The sequence below is a fragment of the Cebus imitator genome, unplaced genomic scaffold (genome assembly GCF_001604975.1).
Source record: "Cebus imitator isolate Cc_AM_T3 unplaced genomic scaffold, Cebus_imitator-1.0 Scaffold51, whole genome shotgun sequence".
NCBI classification, from domain to species: domain Eukaryota; kingdom Metazoa; phylum Chordata; class Mammalia; order Primates; family Cebidae; genus Cebus; species Cebus imitator.
This window is the reverse complement of record NW_016107366.1, coordinates 2,047,497-2,071,597: the sequence shown is the minus strand read 5'-3', so window position 1 is coordinate 2,071,597 and position 24,101 is coordinate 2,047,497. Positions and strand designations below refer to the sequence as shown.

The 24,101-nt window shown below is 36.1% G+C and overlaps 1 protein-coding gene across 1 annotated transcript in view; it reads left to right on the top strand.

Moving 5' to 3' along the window:
• LOC108303838 (structural maintenance of chromosomes protein 2-like) overlaps positions 1 to 24,101 on the top strand; it is a 47,492-nt gene that overhangs the window by 11,898 nt on the left and 11,493 nt on the right. The gene's annotated exons all lie outside the window — the stretch shown is intronic.

Genomic DNA, 24,101 nt, shown 5'->3' with positions numbered 1-24,101 from the left:
TTTTTTTTTTTTTTAAGCATTGTAAGTATTTTTAAATCGAAGCTGAGGAGGAGGTGGGTGGTGTGGTGCTGTCTCCTGTATGTTTATCTGAAGTCTATTAATATTTTCTAAGATTTTTGTCAGCCTTTTCATAATCCAATCATTAACAACCTATTGGTAAATGAGAATGTAGGAGCCAGTAGACTAAACCAAATTTGTTTCCTGAGCCTGACAAATATATAAATATAAATAAATCAATCCATCTCTTACAGCAGAATAATTCAAAAGTTGGATGATTATTTGTGTCTTCTGCTTTCCAGTTCAAAGGGATGAAATTCCTTTAGTACTTAAAAGATGACACCAGCAAACATCATGAGAATACTATCTATATAGTTCTTAGTATCTCTAGGTACATCACTAGAACATTGACTCCAAACTGAGTCATAAAAGCTCTAATGTGATGATGTAATCTGATCTTCTGTATGTGATTTTGGCCTCACATCTCTTCCTGATTTTTGAGTCTTATTTCCTTAGTATTATTATCATACTTTCTCTGGTATATGTTGTACTTCCTGGCCCTGGGCTTGACATTTCTCATCCTTCATTCTCCATACGTATATCAGAAAACATGCAGTAACTGATACTATGGGACACATTGGAAAGAACTGAATCTGGAATTAGTTCTGTCCACTGTGGAGGGGAGGGCAAATAATGCTGTAAATGTTGAGTTACAGAAAGTCCAATGTCACGTATAATAAAGTTTTTTTGTTTCCTTTCAAATGTATTGCAAACTGTGCCCAACAATTGTATCAATTCACATTGTCAACATTAAAGTATACCACAGTATACAAATTAGTCATTACTTGCTGTTAATTTTAATATTTTTGATTTAATAGTTATTAAGTGGTACTCCATTGCTGTTTTAGTCAATGTTTTAAAAATAATTTAGGAAACTGACTATTTTGACTGATGTACTAATTTCCTTTGCTACAAGTTTTCTGTGTGTATGCATTCTAATTTTTGTCTTGTATAACCTTGATCTTTGAAAATCCTCAAACGTGTATTAAATGTTTTTTTTTTTTAATTAGAGGGAAGACATTAAGGGGGTTGGAGACATTTGTTTCACACATCTGCAGTAATATGAGTTAACTAGCATTTACCAAGCTTTTTCTGTACATTAGCTGCTGTTATCATTTGTATGTATTTTCATATTTGATCCTCAAAGTAATCTAGTAAGGCAGATAATATTGTTGTCAGCACTGTGTGAGGAATTGAGTTGAGTAGAAAAGTTAGGAAACTTGCTCAGGGTGATAATACAGTGAGTGAGTGCCAGGGCCCATGTAAAGATCTTGCCTGTCTCCAGAACCTAAGATATACCACCTCACTGACTGCTTTAACATTTGTATTTGTTGTACAAAATAAATTTAAGAAAAATACTTGTATGAGCAGTATGTACAACATTAATGTTATCTTAAAGAAGAACCTCAACCACATGAATAGACGGTTCATTATGGTGGTGACAGTCTTGGCATTTCAAGTAAGGTCACAGCAAATGCAAAGCAAAGACATGAAATTTTCTCTTCCAATACGGTGGCATAATCTAAAGTCCAACATTCCCACAGATGGTAAATATATATTGTAGAAACAACTACCTGAGAACTCAGGAAACTGAAGAAAAACTAGAAAGATTTTGGATACGAAATAAAATTTGGAGGAAGAGACAGGCACAAGCTAAGGTTCGTGTTTTTGACCTAAGTACCAGCTGTAGTCACCATGCAGCTGTAGGAAAGCTAAGGCTGCAGTGGAAAGCCTGAGGGTTTCTGGTCTGGAAAACTAAAGGATGGGATCTGGGATAACCACATCTTCCAGAGAGTGAAGGAGAAATCTCAGAAGGGATAACAAGAGGACCTGGAGAAAGAGGTCCCCAGATTGAGTAGATGACGTCAATCTAAGTAGATGGAGTTAGCCAAAGTAATTGGCTGCTGAACTATGAAGATACAGAACATGTCAAAGACAAAGCCAGATACTAGTAAAAATAGTAAGGATAGATTTACATCAGTAACATACTCTCGCAATAAGAAGAGTCCAGTATGAACTGAACTCAACTTTGATTTGTATTGAGGTGACTGGGTGTCTTAAAGGGAGAATGAGGGAATAGAGAGGAAGATAAGTGGGGGCTTAGTAGAGTAAGGGATACAAACAGGAAAGGGAGTTGGCTGATGTGAAACCCATTTGGATTTGTTAACTGCCCCTAATGCCAAGCTAGGCTCTTACCCTCCCAGAGACTGGGACTCTACCTTCAAGTGTTGGTTAGAAGAAACAGTAAATTCTTAGCAACCTTGAGTTTTCTCAGGTAAGCACTTTCAGGAGGAGGATAAAGTCAACCTATGGATGTAGCCTTGAGCTGTTAAGAACTGCTAGCTTTTTTTGGTTTTGTTTGTTTTTTTTAATTTAGGTTCTGGGGTATAATGCAGGATTGTTGCATAGGTACATACATGGCAATATGGTTTGCTGCCCTCATCCCCCTGTCACCTATCTGGCATTCGTCCCCATGTTATCCCTCCCCACCTCCCTGCTGTCCCTCCCCTAGCTGAAACCACCTTAAACTTCATATGGAACCAAAAGAGAGCCCACATAGCCAAGACAATCCTAAGCAAAAAGAATAAAGCTGGAGGCATCATGCTACCTGACTTCAAACTACACTACAAGGCTACAGTAATCAAAACAGCATGGTACTGTTAGCAAAACAGAGATATAGACCAATGGAACAGAACAGAGGCTTCAGAGGCAACACCACACATCAACAAACAACTGATCTTTGACAAACCTGACAAAAACAAGCAATGGGGAAAGGATTCCTGTTTAATAAATGGTGTTGGGATAACTGGCTAGCCATGTGCAGAGCAGAAACTGGACCTCTTCCTGACACCTTACACTAAAATTAACTCCACATGGATTAAAGACTTAAATATAAGACCTAATACCACAAAAACCCTAGAAGAAAACTAGGCAAAACCATTCAGGACATAGGCATAGGCAAGGACTTCATGACTAAAACACCAAAAGCATTGACAACAAAAGCCAAATTAGACAAATGGGACCTAATTAAACTCCAGAGCTTCTGTACCGCAAAAGAAACAATCATTAGAGTGAACCAGCAACCAACAGAATGGGAAAAAAATTTTTGCAATCTACCCATCTGACAAAGGGCTAATATCCAGAATCCACAAAGAACTAAAACAGATTTACCAAAAGAAAGCAAACCCATTCAAAAATGGACGAAGGGCTGGGTGCGGTGGCTCACGCCTGTAATCCCAGCACTTTGGGAGGCCGAGGCGGGTGGATCACGAGGTCGAGAGATCAAGACCATCCTGGTCAACATGGTGAAACTCCGTCTCTACTAAAACTACAAAAAATTAGCTGGGCATGGTGGCGTGTGCCTGTAATCGCAGCTACTCAGGAGGCTGAGGCAGGAGAATTGCCTGAACCCAGGAGGCAGAGGTTGCGGTGAGCCGAGATTGCGCCATTGCACTCCAGCCTGGGTAACAAGAGCGAAACTCCGTCTCAAAAAAAAAAAAGTGAATGAAGGATATGAACAGACACTTCTCAAAAAAAGATATATGAGGCCAATAAACATGAAAAAATCCTCATCATCACTGGTCATTAGAGAAATGCAAATCAAAACCATGCTGAGATACCATTTCACGCCAGTTAGAATGGCAATCATTAAAAAATCTGGAGACAGATGCTGGAGAGGATGCAGAGAAACAGGAACACTTTTACACTGTTGGTGCGAGTGTAAGTTAGTTCAACCATTGTGGAAGACAGTGTGGTGATTCTTCAAGGACCTAGAAATAGGAATTCGATTTGACCCAGCAATCCAAACTGCTAGTGTTTTTTCAGATCTTTACAAAGGTTTATTTGGCCCTAGAAAGGGCTCAGAGGCTCTTTATGAAACAGACAAGTAGTTTGCCGTTTACCCTAATACAATTGAATTGTGATTTGGACCACTACCTGCAAGATGGTTCTCCAGGTGACTTTGGACCAATCCACTGCTCCCCTACTTCTCACTACTTGTCAAAAAGAACAGCCTGGCTATCTCGTCAGACAAATGACAACCAAGTGTAAAAAGATCTGTGTGTTTACAAAGAGTATGGCAAAAAGTTGCTACCTGGAAAGGACAAATACGTGTCCCCTGTGGATGCTGGGAACACCATAGCCACTTTTTAGGGGAACTTTTAAATTATGTTTTTGGATACCCCGTGAAACTTTGCTCTGACAAGGAAACTGCTTTACTGCCCCCAAAGAACATGACAGCGGGCACACTCATGGAACACTATGGGCTTTCCATGCACCCTGTCATTCTCAAGCCAATAGAGCTGTTTAATGGAAAGCCAGCTCACAACTAGTGAAGAAAGGACATTAAGACAGCCTACTAGTAGGGTGGTACCACCTCATCTGAATAGGGCAGTAGGAACACAGAACACTGTGCTCCAGGGTAAGGGAACCACATGATTGCAGCACATGTTGAGAAACACTGAGCTTGGAGGAGGTAGATGTGGACCAGTTGACTGCCTCTGCCTGTGAAATCAAAATTCCAGTGAACCTAGCCATTTTCTTTTTTTAAGAGTGTACATCCTGTGGGTGGTTTGCAATTCAGGCTGCCACAGTACCCCCAAAAAGGTCCCCCCAACTCTAATGTGGAGTCAATGCTTCCGTCAGGTACCCCCACTATGGGATCCCTCAAGGGTGGAAAGGATCAAGGAATGCCAGAGTGCTAGAGTCCTTCTAATAGTGCAGGGACATCTGATCTTTCCATTTGGTTGGGCAATGTTGTCAGACATGTCATCGTTCAGGAAGTGACTTCCCTTCCTGGACTGGATGACAGGCTAAAATGTCTGGGGCAAGGAACAAGGGTTGTACCACAGGATATGGTAATGTTTATAGTATACAGCATGATGTTTTGATATTTGTATATATTGTGGAATGATTGCTACAATCAAGCTAATTAACAAATCATCTCCCATAGTTACCTTTTTGTGTGTATGGTGAGAACATTTAAGATCTATTCTTCTGGCAGATCTTAAATATATAACAAAGTGTTAGCTATAGTCACGATGCTGTACAATAGATCTCCAGAATTTATTCATCATACATAACTATTACTTCGTATTCTTTGATAAACAACTCCCCCACTTCCCCTGGACCCAGCCCTTGGCAATCACATTATACTCCCTATGAGTTTGACTTTTTCAGATTTTACATATGAGTGAGATCCTTCCAAGTTCAAGCGATTCTCCTGCCTCAGCCTCCTGAGTAGCTGGGACTACAGGCACATGCCACCATGCCCAGCTACTTTTTGTATTTTTTTTTTCAGTAGAGGTGGGGTTTCACCATATTGGCCAGGGTGGTCTTGAACTCCTGACCTCGTGATCTGCCAGCCTTGGCCTCCCAAAGTGCTGGGATTACAGGTGTGAGCCACTGCGCCCAACCTTGGTCATGATTTTAATGTCTATATTCATGAGAGGCACTGGCGTGGTTTTCTTTATTTCTACTTTGTTTCAGGATAATACTATCTTCATGAAATTGAATGAGAAATGTTCCCTCTATTTTCGGGAAGATTATGTAGAACAAGTGTTAATTCTTATTTAAATATTTGGTAGAATTCTGTGAAATAATCTGGCTCTGGAGATTGGAGGGTGGCAGTGGGTGGTAAAATTATTAGTAAAAATGTCCTTAGTAGTTATAGGACTACTTTATATCTTTTTTCTATTTTATATAGGATGAATTGCAATTTAGTTTCTTCTTTTTGAGGAATTACTGTCTTTCATCTCAACTGTCAAATTTGTGTGTGGAGTTAATCATGGTATTCCCTTATTATTCTTTTGATGTATTCAGGTTCTTTAGTTATCCCTTGTTTCATTTTCAATATGATAATTTGTGTCTTTAACTTTTGTCAGTCTTGGTACATAAAAGTTTGTCTATCTATTGTCTGTGTTATTAACCTTTTCAATGAACCAGTGTTTTGTTTCATTAACTTTCTCTTCTCATTTTCTGTTTTCAGTTCATTGATTTCTGCTCTTAGCTTAGTTACTTTCTTTTTTCTGCTTGCTTTGGACTTACTTTGATATTCCTTTTCTAGTTACTCATGAGGAAGCTTACCTTATTAATTTGAGAACTCTAATTTTTTCTGATAAGCATGGAATGCTACAAACATCCCTATTAAGTAATCTTTCAGGGTCATCTCACAGATTTTGTCATGTTCCATTTTCATTTTAAGTTCAAAATGTTTTCTAATTTACTTTCTTGAACATTTCTTCTTAAACTCATGGTTTTTTGGGGGAGTGTATTTTTTAACTTCCTTAAGACTTTCCAAGTATATTTTTCTTCTTGAATTCTATTTAACTTAAACTAGAATGATATTTAATTCTCATTTGGTCAGCGATCATACTTGGTATCATTTCAATTTTAAAAATTTAGAGAGAAACTGATAGACTTATATGCTTTTATTATAAAACAAAAAGCCACAAACTTAATGGCCTAAGGTTCTACTCTAACCTGTATTCTAGATAAGAACAAAGTCAACCCAAGTAAAAAGATGGAAATAATAAAGGACAGGAATCCATAATATATAAAACAATGGAGACAATGAAACCCACATCAAGTTCTCAACTGTCAACAAAATGTGTATATCCCTATCAATCAGGTAAACCAGAGAAATCACAAATCACTATCAGGAATGAAAGTATAACAACCACTGTGGATTAAAAAGATACAAAATTATGACCATTTTTATGCCAATAAATTTGACAACTTAGACAAAATAGAAAAATTCTTTGAAAAATAAAACTAAAATTGACATAAGAATAGACAAAATCTGAATAGCCTCACATCTACTAATGAAACTGAAATTATTTCCACAAAGAAAACTCCAGTCCTACAACGAATACTCTAGGTTTCCCTCATAAATTTTACCACTTAAGGAAGAAATAACACCAATCTTATGCAAAGTCTTTCAGAAAACAGAAGGGGAGCAAACACTTTCCAGCTTTTTTATAACTAGACTAGTATTGCTCTAATAATAAAACCTGACAAAGACATTACAAAATAAAAAAGGACAGCAATCCTCATGAATATAGGAACAAAATTCTTAAACTATTATCAAATTAAATCTAATGACATTATAAAAGATTAGCCATTACAAAGTTTTTTTTTTTTAACAGATGGTGCTGACAGCTTGATATTTACATGAAAAAAATGTCAACATTGACCCTTAACAACATGTACAAAAATAAAAATGGGTCATAGGCCCGGAAGTAATTTCTAACACTTTCAGAAGAAAACATAGTGACCCTACATTGTGCAAAGATTTCTTAGGACAAAGAAGACACAAGAAAAAAATGGACTAATTGAACTTCATCAAAATTAAGTTGAAAAAAAATCTCTTCAAAACACCCTTAAGAAAATGAAAACACAAGCTACAGAATACGAGAAATTATTTACAATATATACACTTAGAATTGCATCCAAAATGTATAAAGAACCCTTCCTTGTAAACCACTTGTTGACATTTGCATGAATGGTCAACTGAGTGGTAGACTGAGTAAAACTGATGACACCTTAGCATGCAAGATAGTGCAACGCACTGTGCTTGTAATGATTGTATTTCTCACTGCCACACATTTGAATTTTTTAATGGCACTTTCTGTCTGTAATACAGCTATAATAATCAATTTTTAATTTATTTTTTTCTGAGATGGAGTCTTGCTCCATTGCCAAGCTGGAGTGTAGTGGCGTGATCTTGGCTCACAGCAACCTTCATCTCCCGGGTTCAAGCGATTCCCCTGCCTCAGCCTCCTGAGTAGCTGTGAATACAGGCACATGCCACCACACCTAGCTAAGATTTTTTGCATTTTAGCAGAGAGGGGGTTTCACCATGTTGGCCAGGATGGTCTTTATCTCCTGACCTTGTGACCCACCCACCTCAGCCTCTCAAAATGCTGGGGTTACAGGCATGAGCCACTGCACCCAGCCAATGATTACTAATTTTTAATATCTCAACTTTCTGATTACATGTCTTGAATAATCTGTATGATGAAATGACAATTATATGTAAAGCACTTTTGCATAGCAAAACATAGTTATGTTACAGAAATGCAGTTGTTTTATTTGAAGTCTGATATAAATGCTTTTTTTCCAAGGAATGCCATTTTTACTTGAACAGATGTCTTACAAACTATGGTTATTTAGTTTATGGTATTCGCTGGCCATTTCTCAGAATTGAACAAAGTGAGCCTGTCATATAAACCTGACATATTTGTTGCCAATAATAAAATTGCAGCTTTCAAATGAAAATTAGAATTTTGGCAAACTTATATTCATCATTATTAGCTTGAGATATTTAGGTATTTCAAGACTTTTCTAATACAACTGGCAGAAATATTAACAAATGAAGTTTTTTTGATACTGTATTATGAAATGTGTTAACAAACTTGGAAATACGCATAATTCAGTGAATGGTATTTTTCAGTGGCCAATGTGTGATACTGCAAAATCATTATGTGGGTAAAATATTCAGTGTACAGGAATGATCAATGGTTTTAATATTACAGAGAACAAAAACTTTATTGATATGGTTTCAGATTCCACATTGCAACTAGATTTTAAGAAGCTATTGTCACATCATTAGTATTAAGGAAAAATATTCACGTTATTTGAAAAGACTTCAAAATGTTTCTCCCTTTCCCAACTACCTCTTTGTTCTCAATTCTAGTTGAGTGACTCAGTTTGCCTAAAGTTATACAGCTAGAAAGGAGAAAAGCCAACGTTTGAATTCAGACTGTCTAGTTGATAAGCCCATACTCTTATTATACCACTATAATGAATGGGAATACTCCTAAATTTATGTCTGGAGCTGAGTTAACATTTGGTTACCCCTTGCATAGAAATATAATATTCTGGCCAGGTGCGGTGGCTTATGCCTGTAATCCCTGCCCTTTGGGAGGCTGAGACAGGTGGATCACCTGAGGTCAGGAGTTCAAGACTAGCCTGGCCAACATGATAAAATCCTGTCTCTACTAAAAATGCAAAACAGCCAGACGTGGTGGTGGGTGCCAGTAATCCCAGTTGCTTGTGAGGCTGAGGCAGGAGAATCACTTGAACCGGGGAGGTGGAGGTTGCAGTGAGCTGAGATCACACCACTGTACTCTAGCCTGGGTGACAAGAGCAAAACCCCGTCTCAAATACATACATACATACATACAATATTCTCTTGTTTCTTGTCATGCATGGGTGGGAGTGAGGAGAGACAGATTTAAATATATGGTAGAAAAAGATTTTGGTTTGGTCCTAAGACTCATGTAACTGGATCGTTTTATTCCAGTCTAGTGAGATAATGTGGCTACTAATGCCTAAATGTATGGCAGAATGGTAGCCATAAACTGTCCCTTCTCTTGCTACCAGTTAAAAACCTAAGTTCTCTTATATGCCTTGGGGACTCACATGTTATCCTTTACAAGACAACTTTTTTTATGTGGTTTCTCGCATAGGCTATATTACTTGACAGGCACAAAGAATCTTCTAAAATTCTTTCAAACCTCAAGGATCATTCTTTTTCCATGCTACATAGTAGTTCTAGACCACACTACTACCCTATTTAAACAGTTTGAAATTTAAGCTCTCTAATTACCTACTTTCTAGTGTTCCAGTCTGTCTCAACTTAATTGACTTTAAGAACTCAATATTCCACCCCGTCTGAACAGTTGCCCCTCCCAAACAGTTCATTCCTTTGTCTCTGTCTTTGCTCCTGCTCTCCCCTCAATGTGGAACCATCACTCTATACCATTTCTGTCAGCAGTGTACTCATCCTGCAAGGTTCTGCTCAAACGTCACCACTTCTGTGGATCTTTCTCTTCCCATTTCCTTCCATCAGGTATTTAGCAGAAATGACTTCATGACAGTGGTAACTGAACAGGTCTTAATTCTTCTAATAGTTTGTAAACTCTGTGCATCTTGTTAGCACCCACATTGCCTGTTCGATGCCTTAATCTCAAAGATTATTTGTTTAATTAATGAGTATAATGAATCAAGTTAGAGATGGAAGAATCCATGGTAATCATTTAGCTCATGTGCCACACTGTATGAATTAGCAGACTGACTAGTACGAGATTGTTTTATCCATATTCACGCTCCAAAAAGCTACTATTCGGATTTTTGCCATACAGCCATGCTTGTAATGAAATCTCACAGTAAAATATTGTAAGCAATGATTTTATGCTGGAAACATTTTTTTCTCTAAAGATTTTTTTTTTTAATCAATAGTGGGTGGGTGAAGTGGCTCATGCCTGTAATCTCAGGACTTTGGGAGGCTGGGGCAGGTGGGATCACCTGAGGTCAAGAGTTTGAGACCAGCCTGGCCAATATGGTGAAATACCATCTCTACTAAAAAAAAAAAAAAAAAAAAAAAATAGCTGATTATGGTGACAGACACCTGTAGTCCCAGCTACCTGAGGCAGGAGAAACACTTGAACCAGAAGACAGAGTTTGCAGTGAGCTGAGATCGCACCACTGCACTCCAGCCTGAGCAACAGGGTAAGACTCTGTCTCAAAAAAAAAAAAAAAAAAATCAATAGTATCAGCATTGCACCTATTACTTCCTATTCTATTTTTATATGTGGGAAAAGCATATGAATTGCCTGAGCTATTGTGTTTCAAGGTTGAAAGGTTTTAATTTTCACATCTTCCAACTTTAATCAAAGACAAATTTTTAAATCCTTTAGTAATTCAGTTATAGAAATCTATTATATTGCTAATTACTTAGAATTGAAAATTCCAGGCAGATGTTAATTTGAAGAAAAGGAAAAAGAAATCTAATGGAGGAGAAAAAGATTTTTATCTTGAGATTGCTTCTAGCTCAGCATAAGCAAGCAGGTATTGAACATATCCTGATTACCTCTGCTTGTGGGATCAGCAAGACCACAGGTAATTTACTTTTATAAATAATTCCAGTGTTTTAAGCCGTCTCTTCCACGGCCTCTCTCACATAATTTCTATTAAGACTAAATGAAGCAAAAATGCACTGTGCTGCTACTCCATGGCCCACGCTATCCCGGTGCCTTGCCACTGAACAATTTAGATTGAAAAATGTGGGTTTGGGGTAAAGAGGGAAAAGAAAGAAAACAAGGATACATTGACTGCACACAGTTTCATCTATTATCTCCTTTTAACAACTCAGCAAAGTTGTCATTATTACTCTCATCGATAAGAAAACAGGCTCAGAGAAGTTAATTTACCTCCCCTCAACGGAGGTATAGCAGAATCAGAATTTGAATATATCTCTTCAATTCCAAGGATCATGATTTTTCAACATGTATTTCTAAAATGCCATTTAATAATGTAAAAACTAAAGGAAACAAAAACTTCCTACACAGATTTACTTAAATATATAGGATCATAAACTTTGAAATGAACTCTTTTGCCTTCCATTCTTTTAAACTAAAATAACAAAAAATACACAATAACTACAAACAACCCTGAAAACAAAATTTAGCTCAACATCTAATTATGCAGATAAAGGGGTGAATTAAAGTTGCTGCATGGAGTGAGACTAAGATACTATCTACTACAGAGCAGATAACATATATTATGAACCATGTCATGACTCATTTTTCCCACCACTTTTCTCAATGTAAACCACTGTAATCTTGTACAGTATGGTATTCTGTCATCACCTACTATGACAAAACCATGTACATACTAAGAACACCTCTGTTCTTTAACGGCCCAATTGCATTAAAGTACTCCTACTTCATGCTAAGGATACTGTTATACAAGTACAAAGGCACGCAGTGAAATCACTTGTATCAATACAAGTTATTTATTAAGATGAGCCTCAAACATGCCTATATTCATTTTTAAACTTATTAAATGAAAAAGCACAAAATTTTAAATATTAAGACATTATAGATGTGAGAATGTATCCTAAGACCCCTCCCCAGGGGCCCTCAAACTGCTTGAAGACTGCACTGTAGCGTATGAAAGTGTACATGCTTTGTATACAGGATCATTATTCTCTGATGAAAGTTTCTTCCACAGTAACAGTTTCCTCAGAGAGTTTTTACTAGTATTTCTCATCTGTGGTCTACTATACTTTGTGTAAAGCTTTTTCCCCATTGTCCCAAACAGTGACAGCTTCAGAACACCCTTCTTGACGCTGGGACTAAGAAAAGCTAGCTGGCATAGACCAGGAGGCCCTGCTGACTTGATCACTGTGTATCTACTGAAGGCTCAATATGTGGCTAAATCGGCCTCATCACAATGCCTCCTCCAGCCCCCCACAACACTACATGCTATGGTCTCTTGAAAAATTTCCCATGACCTTCAGAAGCCTCCCTCTGGCATCTCAGAATCTTACTCTTATTTATTTCTCAACACATGAAGTTTCCCTCTTCATTTACTTTCCTTCAAAATAGAAATGTCTTTAAAATGCTGGCTTATTTAAATGAAACACGTTTATTTTACAGAATTTAAATAATGCAAGTTAAAAACAGAAATCTCTCCTTAATCTAACCATCCTCTATAAATGTACACCTTTTAAAAATTTACTGTTTAATATCTACAGCAAATATGTAATAGAAAATAGTAAATATATATATAGCAATATGTGTGTATGTATATATATTACACCTAAATATGATAATACTAGACAAAATGTTTTATAATAATAATGCTTGGTTTTACTTAATATATCACAGGCAAATTTCAAAAAAAATATAAAAGAAAGAAAAGCTAGTTGTAATAGCTCTTTCCATTTAGGCCTAGCTTAGAATTTCTCAAAGTCCTGTACAAATGCTAATTGTAATGTAATCTATTTATTGTGCCTTCTCTTTCATAATGTGCAAATGATAATATGATAATAGACTGCTAGCCAAATTAGAACATGGTAAATGTTCTTGCAGTTTCTTGGCACATATAAGGTAGTAAAAAATGTTAAACTCTGTCACCACTAACATAAATCAAAATTATTCTATGCTATTCCAATTGTACATTTCCACTTATATTTTTATCATGTCTTTTGGATTAATTTGTCACCCCAACAAACCCAACTCCCTGGACTTGGAGAGTAGGCTTATTCTAGTATTTTCAGTTCCAAAATTAGTGCTTAGCACTTAGGAGTCTTTCCTATCAATCAGGAATTGCTAAATTAGTGAATTCTTGTTTATGTCACCTCACATATGATAATACATTCACATGAAACATTGTAATACCAAAAATTTTACTTTAGACTTCTCTATTTTTTTAATTAACTTCCTATTACCAACAAAATACAGGAAACATAGTAGGAAAGGATTGTATAAATTAAATCCCACCTCCACCCAACCGCACACACACATCTCCTAAAGAGCTCATCTGATTTAACCCCAGAATTATTTTCACTACGAGGCAATCTAAATTCAGGAATGTTAAGGAACTTCTTTAACTTATTTCTTTCAAGTATCAGATTTAATGGTACATCTACTAAGCCCTTGCTGCCAGATAGCATGAGATACTGCCTCTTTCCTACTTTTTCAGTATGTCAAGACCTCTCAGGATACTTACTATATTGTATTCTCTCCCTGTTATACCCCATGGAAATCCAGGAGGACACGGAGAATGTTTAATGTGTTACTTTATTCTTAACACTTAGCATAGTACCTGACACAGAGGGATTAACAAATGTTTCTTTCTTCACTTGATACATAATGGTATACATATTTATGGACTACTACAGAGTGTGTAAAAATCAAGTCAAGGGATTTGGGGCATCCACTGCCTTTAGCACTTATCATATCTATGTTTTGTGAATGTTTCCAGTTATCTCTTCTAGCAAACAAGTACTTCTAAATGGAAAGTGTTAGACTTGTTAAAAAGTTTTTTTATTCATGAATTTACAATTGAAGAAATCTCAAGCACTTGGGCAAGAGGTAGAATTGATGGTTTTTCAGGATATCCATTACAGTACTTGTAACCAAATCACAAGTAGTCTATTTGTAAGACAGCTATAGGCATGATGGCTCTGATTATTAATACTTCTAGATGAAAGTGGAAAATGAATGAACCTTGACTGGTAGCAGGAGACAATGTCATTTCAGAGGAGAGAGAAGGACATGCATAAGGGATGAAAATATGAAACATTAAAGGTTGGGGAACTAACAATATTTCTATATGCCTGGGTCATAGTTTGTGTAAATAGAATCAAGAAAAGAAGCTGGAAACGCTGTTCTACAACTAGATGGAGAAAAGCATTTGACTTTAAACTCTGTCTTTCTAACAAATCTGATTTGACTGGAAAATTAGAAGATCCTAAAACAAAGATCCTAAAACAATGATCAATCAGGAGAAAAGCAATTTGACAAAAATTTTTTTAATGTGGATGTGGAACTCTGATCTAACCTTGAGAATTTAGCACAATTGTAACAAGAGCAAAAGCCAGAGACATAATTAAAATTTTTCTAAATAGAGAGAAAAATACTACAAAGGCAAATCCAAGATTTTCCCTGTATTTTAGACAAAATCAGTGGGAAAAGGCACCACACCGAAAACTATCTTGGCCTTCTGATTTCTTTTCTGTTTACAAAGCATTATCCATAGCTAAATATGCAAACTGATATATTCAAACTCAAATTCAAAATGTAAAAATTGTCAATTCACCCATTTTTCAGTTGCAGGCACACAGTGAACATCTGCTACAATTTTTGCTGCCTCCTGCTTTGTCCAACTTATGGATACCAAAGCAGACCTAACTCAGAACCTAGGATGGTAATAAAGCTTGGCCTATACTCGATGCTTGAAACTTAGAGCCTGGGTAACTGTGTCAGAACCAGCATTTCTCTTTGAGGCTCCTCTCATTCTTTCATCCATGCCTCAGGTGCTTTTCTCTTTTCTTCTCTCTTGAACCTCCACACTCAAGTCTTGCTGACTACAAACCTAATGTTTAGATTTTTTCATGGTCTTCTTTTTAATAACTTTTATTGGAGATGCGGTGGTCTCACCATTTTACCTAGGCTGGTCTCGAACCTCTGAACTCAAGAGATCCTCTTGCCTCAGCCTCCTGAGTAGCTGAGACTATAGATTTGCAGCACTGCAGGCGTCTTTTGGTTTTGAATCACTTGCCCACCCTTGTAGGTCTTTTGTTAGTATTTCTGTAGGACAGTTTTCTCCTAAAACTGCAATTTCTTTTCTGAAACCCTGTTTCTACCCTACTCCTAGGTCCAGCCTTCATTCCCAGAACTATAGCCCAAGCTAAGCCCTTGACCTTCTGCTTCATCTGAGAAAAGAATTTGGACTCTTATATTTTCAGCTAAAAATATTCTAGTGAGCAACTTAAGTCATTTATTTTCTCTGAAAGGAAATAAAAAGTTTGGAAGAGTAATACCAAACGAATCTAAGTAGGCATAGTTACTTCCAAATACTTTAAATAACGATGACTTCCAACATTTCACAGGAAACATTATCAAATAATCCAGATAAAAAGATATGTTGCACAGTAAGTTAAAAAATGTAGCAACTGTCACAAATGAAAGCATTTCTTAGCACTGAATTTTTTAAAGTGAAAAACAACAGTTTAGTGTGTTGGTACAAAAGCCTGTTTGAGCCATGTGCAGTTTGTGACAAATTCTGCTGAAACTACAATTAGTAATCTTCATGTTTTCATATATATTTTTCCCTTAAAACAAATGGTCATAGATTTCATAGATTTTCAGTTCTAGTTTTTAACTTCTCACCCAAATTGCCATTCTTATTCCAAATTTCTTTCTGCAATGAAAGCACACAATTTCAAGTGGTTGTGTGTGTGCGTGTGTAGACATAAAAGAACATTACCAATGAGAGAAAAATAAGTGTAGACTGGTATGTTATACACACACACACATATATATGCTGCATGTATGTAATTATATATATAATTATATGTATATAATTCAGTGTTAAAAGATTTCAATATAAATTTTTCTTACTTTTGACTAGTGCAATTCAGAATACAAAATAAGTAGACAGCAACTATATGGAGAGGTATCAGCATCACTTTGTCACTTTGTAGATCATGTGTTTTAAATAATATGAGGCAAGCTATATATTGACTACTGCTATTCACCATTTCCTTAAAAAAGAAATGCATTGGCTGGGGGTGGTGGCTCACACCTGTAATCCCATCACTTTGGGAGGCTGAGGTGGGGGGATCACAAGATCAAGAGATCGAGACCATCCTGGCTAATATGGTGAAACCCCGTCTCTACTAAAAACACAAAAACTAGCTGGGCATGGTGCTGCATGCCTGTAGTCCCAGCTACTTGGGAGGCTGAGGCAGGAGAATCTCCTGAATCCAAGATGTGGAAGTTGCAGTGAGCTGAGGTCATGCCACGGTACCTCAGCCTGGTGACAGAGCCAGATTCTGTCTCAAAAAAGAAAAACAAAAAACAGAAAAAGAAATGCATCAAACAACATATAGCTTTTGCATTACATGCCTATGGAACAAAGTTATAAAGTACTAATAAAATTAATAAAATTTTAGAATTACACCATGGTATTCTTTTTCTTTTCAAGCTTTCAGTTACCTCATTATAATTATTTAATTTATTTATTTGAGACAGAGTCTTGTTCTGTTGCTTAGGCTGGGGTGCAGTGGCCCCATCTCAGCTCACTATAACCTCTGCCTCCTTGATTCAGGCCATTCTTGTGCCTCAGCCTCCCAAGTAGCTGGGATTACAGGCATACACTACCACACACAGCTAATTTTTCTATTTTTAGTAGAGACAGGGTTTCTCCATATTGATCAGGCTGGTCTCGAACTCCTGATCTCAGGTGATCCACCCTCGCCTCGGCCTCCCAAAGTGCTAGGATTACAGGAGTAAGCCACCGCACCCAGCCTATTTTAAATATTTTTAAATTCTATTATAAATAACGTGTGCCTAGGCATGGCAAAGAAATTCAGAATTTACATTTTATACCTATAAAAAAAAAATTATTCCTCCCACTATCCACTCACATTTCTATTTCCAGAGTAACCCTTTTAGATCATTTCTATTTTAATCGTTTCTAATTAATATTACCAATTTCCTCTTTCCATTGTGTCAGTACCATAAAGCTATTTGAGTATATTTATTTTTGATTGAGGAGATTATGGAAGAGACCTTCCTATTTAACTGTCTTTGAGCAGAAATTCCATCATGCATTATACTGCTTATTTGCATTCTCCATAGTGTAATAGACCTATCCCTGCTATGTAGTAGAGTTCTCCAGTGGACTTCTCACAACCTACATATGACAAATCAACTTTAGCCTAAAACAAGATTTATATTGGAATGACATATAAAATTATTCCACACTTATCTTTCTCTCATTGGTAATTTTTTTTATGTCTATAACTCTTACTGTAAATATATTAGGTTGGTACAAAAGTAATTGCATTTTTTGCCATTACTGTTTTTTTTTTTTTTTTGAGATGGAGTCTGGTTCTGTTGCCCAGGCTGGGGTGCAGTGGCATGACCTTGGCTCACTGAAACTTTCACCTCCCAGGTTCAAGGATTCTCATGCCTCAGCCTCCTGAGTAGCTGGGACTACAGGTGTGCACCACCACACCTGGCTAATTTTTGTATTTTTAGTAGAGATGGGGTTTCATCATGTTGGCCAGGCTGGTCTCGAACTTCTGATCTCAAGTGATCTGCCTACCACAGCTTCCCAAAGTGTTTAGAATACAAGTGTGAGCCACCACACCTGGCCAGGTTTTGCTATTACCCTCAATGGCATAAACCACAATTACTTTTGCACCAATGTAACAGAACACTAGCTTGTTTCTGATGCCATTCAATTATTTTTATAAAATAATTCAAGGCAACATTTTGTCAGATTTTATGCTGCTTCTCACATGTCTAGTTATTTAAGTTTCATCAATCAGTAGCATCTTTTTATATAGTTTGAAAACTAGATGAGACTCTGTTTAGACAATATTGAATCAATTTTGGCATGGTCCACTCACCTATCTCGCTCCCCTCTGGACAAAAAGAAAATTATACCCTAAGGGGGAAACAAACTCTTGGCCCCAAATGCCTTACAAAGATTTTCTTGGTGAACCACAAACCTGCATGTTTCATTATTTCTTATTGCTTTTAGGAAAACACTACGTATATGTATTTGTTTAACCATGTAGAGTTTTAAAAGGTTAAATAAAGCTTAAAAACAATATGCAAAAATGTGAAATCACTTATAGGACAGTGGGTATTCTGAGTGTTTTTTTTCATTCAAATAATTCAGTCATGTTATTGTCATAGTAGTATATTTTATGTTTTTTAAAAATAATGTTTATAAGCATAACTTGTTAAGAAGTTTAGAAACAACCAAAGTTTGTATCTGAATGATATGCTGGGACACCAAGGACATTTGGTTAAAAAGTTGATTCAACTCAAGAAATCTAGTGAGTATAGAACATTTCCCTACTTGAACTACCTGGCTCTGTCCTGTTTCCAGATCAGCCAAGTCTGAACTGATTAGACACATTTATGTCAGTATATTAGCTATCCATCTGAACATAAGAGAGGAAGATTCTAACAGAATATTGTATATAAAGTTCTTCTGCATACTGCATATAAAATAGAAAGAATGAAGTACTTAAATGCAGAGATAAATACACTTTAAGTATTTTAATATATTAAATACACAAAATGCAGAGATAAATACACTTTAAGTATTTTAATATATTAAATACACAAAAATTCAGAATTAGGCTTTTCCTTTTTCTGCTTATGAAACAAGATAAATTTTATGAAAAGAGAAAGATATGATTAAACCACACAATAGCCTAAAGTCAAATAATGATAAGGGCAGACAAATGCAAAGGAAACTGCATAGGAAAATTCATCATAATACTAAAAAGCAGATAGAATTAAAATTTACATTAGAAGTAGTTCAGTCTGAAAAATCAAATCAATATTATGAAAAACAAACATAAAGTACTATTTCAGTTACAGAAAAAAAGAAAAAAATAAAAATTAAAAGTTAAAAATACTTCTGAGAGTTCAGCTAAAAGATACCTAATACACAATAATTAGTTCTTGAACAATAGTCAAGAACAAAGGGACTAGATAAAAACAAAGATGTAAGGAAATAATATTTTCCTAAGGTGAAGAAAGGCTCGACTTCAAAAGGTCTTTTTGAGGCTTTTTAATGCTTAATGGAGAGAAAAACACAAATTCTTTAAATATATATATACACACACATAACATGGATACATATAAACACATGTATATGTATCTATATAAAAATACATATACAAATTAAATTGTTTATACACATGCACTTTACTTAAACTGTAAATAAAGAATCTCATAAGATTTTTGGCAAAAATGCCTAAAAGAAGACAAAAATTCTGACTGGCCTCTGGTTATCTCCTTCATGATATTATATAGCAGAAGATATTTGAATAGAATCTACATGAGAAAAACTCATAATTTCTATATTCAACCAAATTTGCTAATAATGTGAGAATGCAACAGGATGTCACTCCCAATCATGCAAAGCTTCAATAAAAAGTATCATCCACACAGTCTCCATGAGAAAAACAAACCCCAAAAGAACTCAAAGCAATAGTTCAGCTGCTCAGTGGATATATCAAAATGTAGAATCCAATAGAGAAGTTGCAGTTTAAAAAGTTTAATGGTGACCACTGAAATCAATATTTAAAAAATTTTTAAAGATTATAAAATAATGTAAATGTAAAAATTAATTATTGAAAGAAAGCAATCAATAGATTTTGAGATGTACCGGGCCAACAAATCCAGCATAATGGGCAGAACCAATCTTTGAGATGTGCCAAAATGTCATACTTTCGTTAGGAAATGTTTGGATATTGCAGAGAGAGAGGCTTTCACACTGTTTCCATAAATATACACTAAGAAAGTACTAATGTTCTATTTGTCCATATGAAATGGGATCAAGCGAGTAGCTAACAATTTGTAGTTCACATTTGTGCAGTATTCACTATTAGACACTTTTTCCCCCCTTGAGGCAGAGTTTTGCTCTTGTTGCCCAGGCTGGAGTACAATGGCGCAATCTCGGCTCACTGCAACCTCCACCTCCTGAATTCAAGTGATTCTCCTGCTTCAGCCTCCTAAGTAGCTGGGAGTACAGGCACGTGCCACCACACCCAGCTAATTTTGTATTTTTAGTAGAGATGGGGTTTCTCCATGTTGGCCAGGCTGGTTTCAAACTCCTGACCTCAGGCGATCCACATACCTTGATCTCCCAAAGTGCTAGGATTATAGGTGTAAGCCACTGCACCCAGCCTCTGGTAGACACTTTGAAAGGTTTTGCTTAGTTCTTACAACATTCTCAAAAAGTGGATATTATCAGGTCTATTGTGCAGATATGGACAATAAGAGTCAGGTTAGTTAAGTAATGTACCCAAGGACACGTAGATAATAAATGATAGAACTGACATTGTAGTACAGGCCTGTGCCATCCCAAAGCCTAGAATTTCCCTGTTTAGATTACATCACTTCCCATTGGTGTCCATTTCAATGATTGGTTTTATCAATCACTTTAGTTAGGAAGAAACATTTTTATCTTCATCTCATAGTAGACTAAGCTTAGATTTAGCACACAGAATGTGACCTCTTTTTGTAAATGTATGATATTTACTGCATAAATTATCTAAAAGGTACATTTGTTTCCCCAATTTTAAAATCCATGGTAATTGTTTACACAAATAATTATAGACAACCATATACTATATTGCAGCTTTAAAAACATAAGAAAAAATCTACAAATATGTCATATTTGTAATATCACACAGTGAATGAATTCCAAAGCAAGTTTCCACTTAAAATTATATATAGTCCAAATTGTATCCCAGTGGTGCCAAATTTAAATGCTATTCATTGTTTCTGATTTAAAAATTTACTTGACAAACTATCTGTAATGAATTCAAATAGGTTATATTTACAATACACAAGTGAGCTCTATAAAACAAAAGAAGCTATACAGCACAGTAATGTTTACCACATTTCCATTAGAAGTCAACATTCTAATTAATAGGTGGCCACAAATCTGTATTTCGTGCAAAATAAAATTTATTTATAATCATAGTTTATAATTGTGCAATGTTAAATTTATTGCACTGTGAATTTTATTAGAAGCATTAAAACGGAATTAGAAACAATTTAGCTACTAATTTACTGACATACTGTTGAAAAAGTCAACTTCAAAGCCTAAATTAACTTCATATGTGCAGGCTAAATTAACTTCACTTGTGCATTTAAACACTAGCTGTTCATTGCTCCGATTGCTGCCTTGTGAATCTAAACTTTGGATGAGGAATCATATTCCAAAAACATGGAGAAATCCAAACTTACTCTGGTATAAACCACTCTAGTCTAACAATGTACACAGAGCTAAGAATCAAATATGAGTATGCTTCTCAAGTTCACACGATTTATTGTAATGTATGATGTACAGTCACCAATTCAAACATAGACAAATACACCCATATTCCCTCTTGCATAACTAATCATAGAATAGTTTGACGCCTGTTTTTATTGGCCTTTGCAATTCCAAAAAAGGATGGACAAGGTTTGATTGTATCCTTTGTAAACAACTTCTCTTTACAAAAATATATGGTTCACTATTGAAAATACCTAGTCATGTATTTATTGAAAATACATGGCAATAAAAATCACTCATAATGTCATTATGTAGTTATAACCAGTGTACATTATCGTGTATGAACTTTTCATATTTCTGTTACATGCATAATACATACTTTTTTTTTTTTTTTTTTTTTTTTACTTTGTTGCACAGGTTGGAGTGCTCAGTTGCTGCAGCCTGCAAGGCCTGCAACCTTGACCTCCCAGGCTCAAGCGATCCTCCCCAGTTTCACTCTTGTTGCCCAGGCCGGAGTGCAATGATGCAATATTGGCTCACTGCAACCTCTGCCTTCTGGGTTCAAGCAATTGTCCTGTTTCAGCCTCCTGAGTTGTGGGGATTACAGGCGCCCACCACTACACCTGGCTAATTTTTGGTATCTTTAGTAGAGACAGGGGTTTCACCATGGTGGCCAGGTTGGTCTCTAACTCCTGACCTCAGGTGATCTACTCGCCTCAGCCTCCCAAAGTGCTGGGATTACAGGCAAGAGCCACTGCGCCCAGCCCATAATACATACTTTGTTAATTTAAAAGGAGCATTTTAAATGTATTTTGTCAACATTTTGAACAATTTACATATTTCCAAATGTTCTTGTACTACGTAATTTTTAATTATGTGCATAATTTAATGCATTCCATCATTGAATGCATATACCCTCCGTAAATACATGTATGCTGTATATATATATGTATATGCTATAACTGGGATAGAATGCATTTATGTTTAAATCATAGAAATAATTATGGAAATTGTTCATATTTTGTAAAAGAAAATATGCAAAAGTCATATATATTTTTTATTTTATTTGAGACAAAGTCTCCCTTTGCTACCCAGACTGCATTGCAGTGGTGTGATCTCAGCTCACTGCAACCTCCGCCTCCCAGGTTCAAGCAATTCTCCTGCTTCAGCTCCCCAAGTAGCTGGGACCACAGGCACGCGCCACCATGCCTGGCTATCGCGGGCACATGTGTCCGTGCGTGCGTGCGTGTGTGTGTTAGTAGATCTGGGGTTTCACCACATAGGCCAGGTTGGTATTGTTACATGGTAGGTATCTAATAACTATTTGTTAAATGACTATTTTTCAAAGCATTTATAAATTTAGTACCAAATGTGTAATTCTGCCTTCAAGATCTTTCCAATACTGAAAATATGTTAAGTGTCATAGTAAATTCTATTGCTAGAATTTTACAATTATACCAGGGCATTCTTTTTCTTTTCAAGCCTTCAATTACATCATTATAATTACTTTAAATATTTAATTCTGCTATAATGTGTACATGGGCATGGCAAAAGAAATTCAAGATTTATATTTTATACCTAAAAAAATTCTCTCCCACTCTCCACTTGGGTTTCTATTTCCAGAGTAACCCTTTTAGGCCATTTCTATTTTAGTCTTTCCTAATTTATATTACCAATTTCCTCTTTCCATTGTGTCAGTACCATGAAGTTATTTGAGTACGTTTCTTTTTGATCAAATGATTATGGAAGAGACCTTCCTATTTCATTGTCTTTGAGTAGAAATTCCACCATGCATTCTACTACACGTTTGCATCATTTATATTGTAATAGACCTGTTCCTTGCTGTGTAAATGACTTCTCACCAGCTAGACATGGCAAATCGACTTTATTCTAAGACAAGATTCATAATGGAACAACCTATAATGTTGCACTTTCTTTTTGCTCAAATATTCCTCTTTTGTGGACAAATCCACAAATGAACAAAAATAATATTTAGGAAATTATGGCTCATAATATCTTCTATCCTGACAGAAGAAAACTATAATATTTTCTAAGATAGCATAGTTTATGTGGACTAGTGCATTGTCTTGTCATGATATAACTTATCTGTGGATGATTTTTACACTTGTCCTCCAGATTTATTATATAAATGAGCTTTCCTAATCTATAAATATTGCTAGTAACCTTTTCATGCTCTGAATTTTCTAACCCCACTCTTACCAGGGAGTTAGGCCAAGATGAACTTTAAATAACAATGCTGAATATGTTTTATGGCCTGCCTCAACACTGGAGAACAGAATTATATATTTGTTCTGAAACATTTGTATTATGGGTAAAAGCTTTTGACGGTTGAAAGAGGCTGCTAATATGGGTATATTGGGGTCAGTACAAGATAGGTGTTAAGGAGGGCAAAGGAAGTGGGGGCCATGAGGAGCAGAGCCTAGAAAAAACTAACAGGCTAATTCCTGAGAAGGCACTGGGGTGGAATAGTCTTCATTCTCTGCCTAGAGAAGCCAGTTAGGCAATTATGAACAGTAAGAGAAACCAAGGCATGATGGAATGCCTACGGTCACAGAGTAATATGGTATTGTCTCATCAGAAAAGTACTGAGTAGCCTTTATTTTTTAAAAAAGTTGCTGGGTTTAACATAAAGGTCAGCTCATCATTTCTGAATAGTTTTCTATCTATCTGCCTTTTTTTCCCACCCTCCCCCT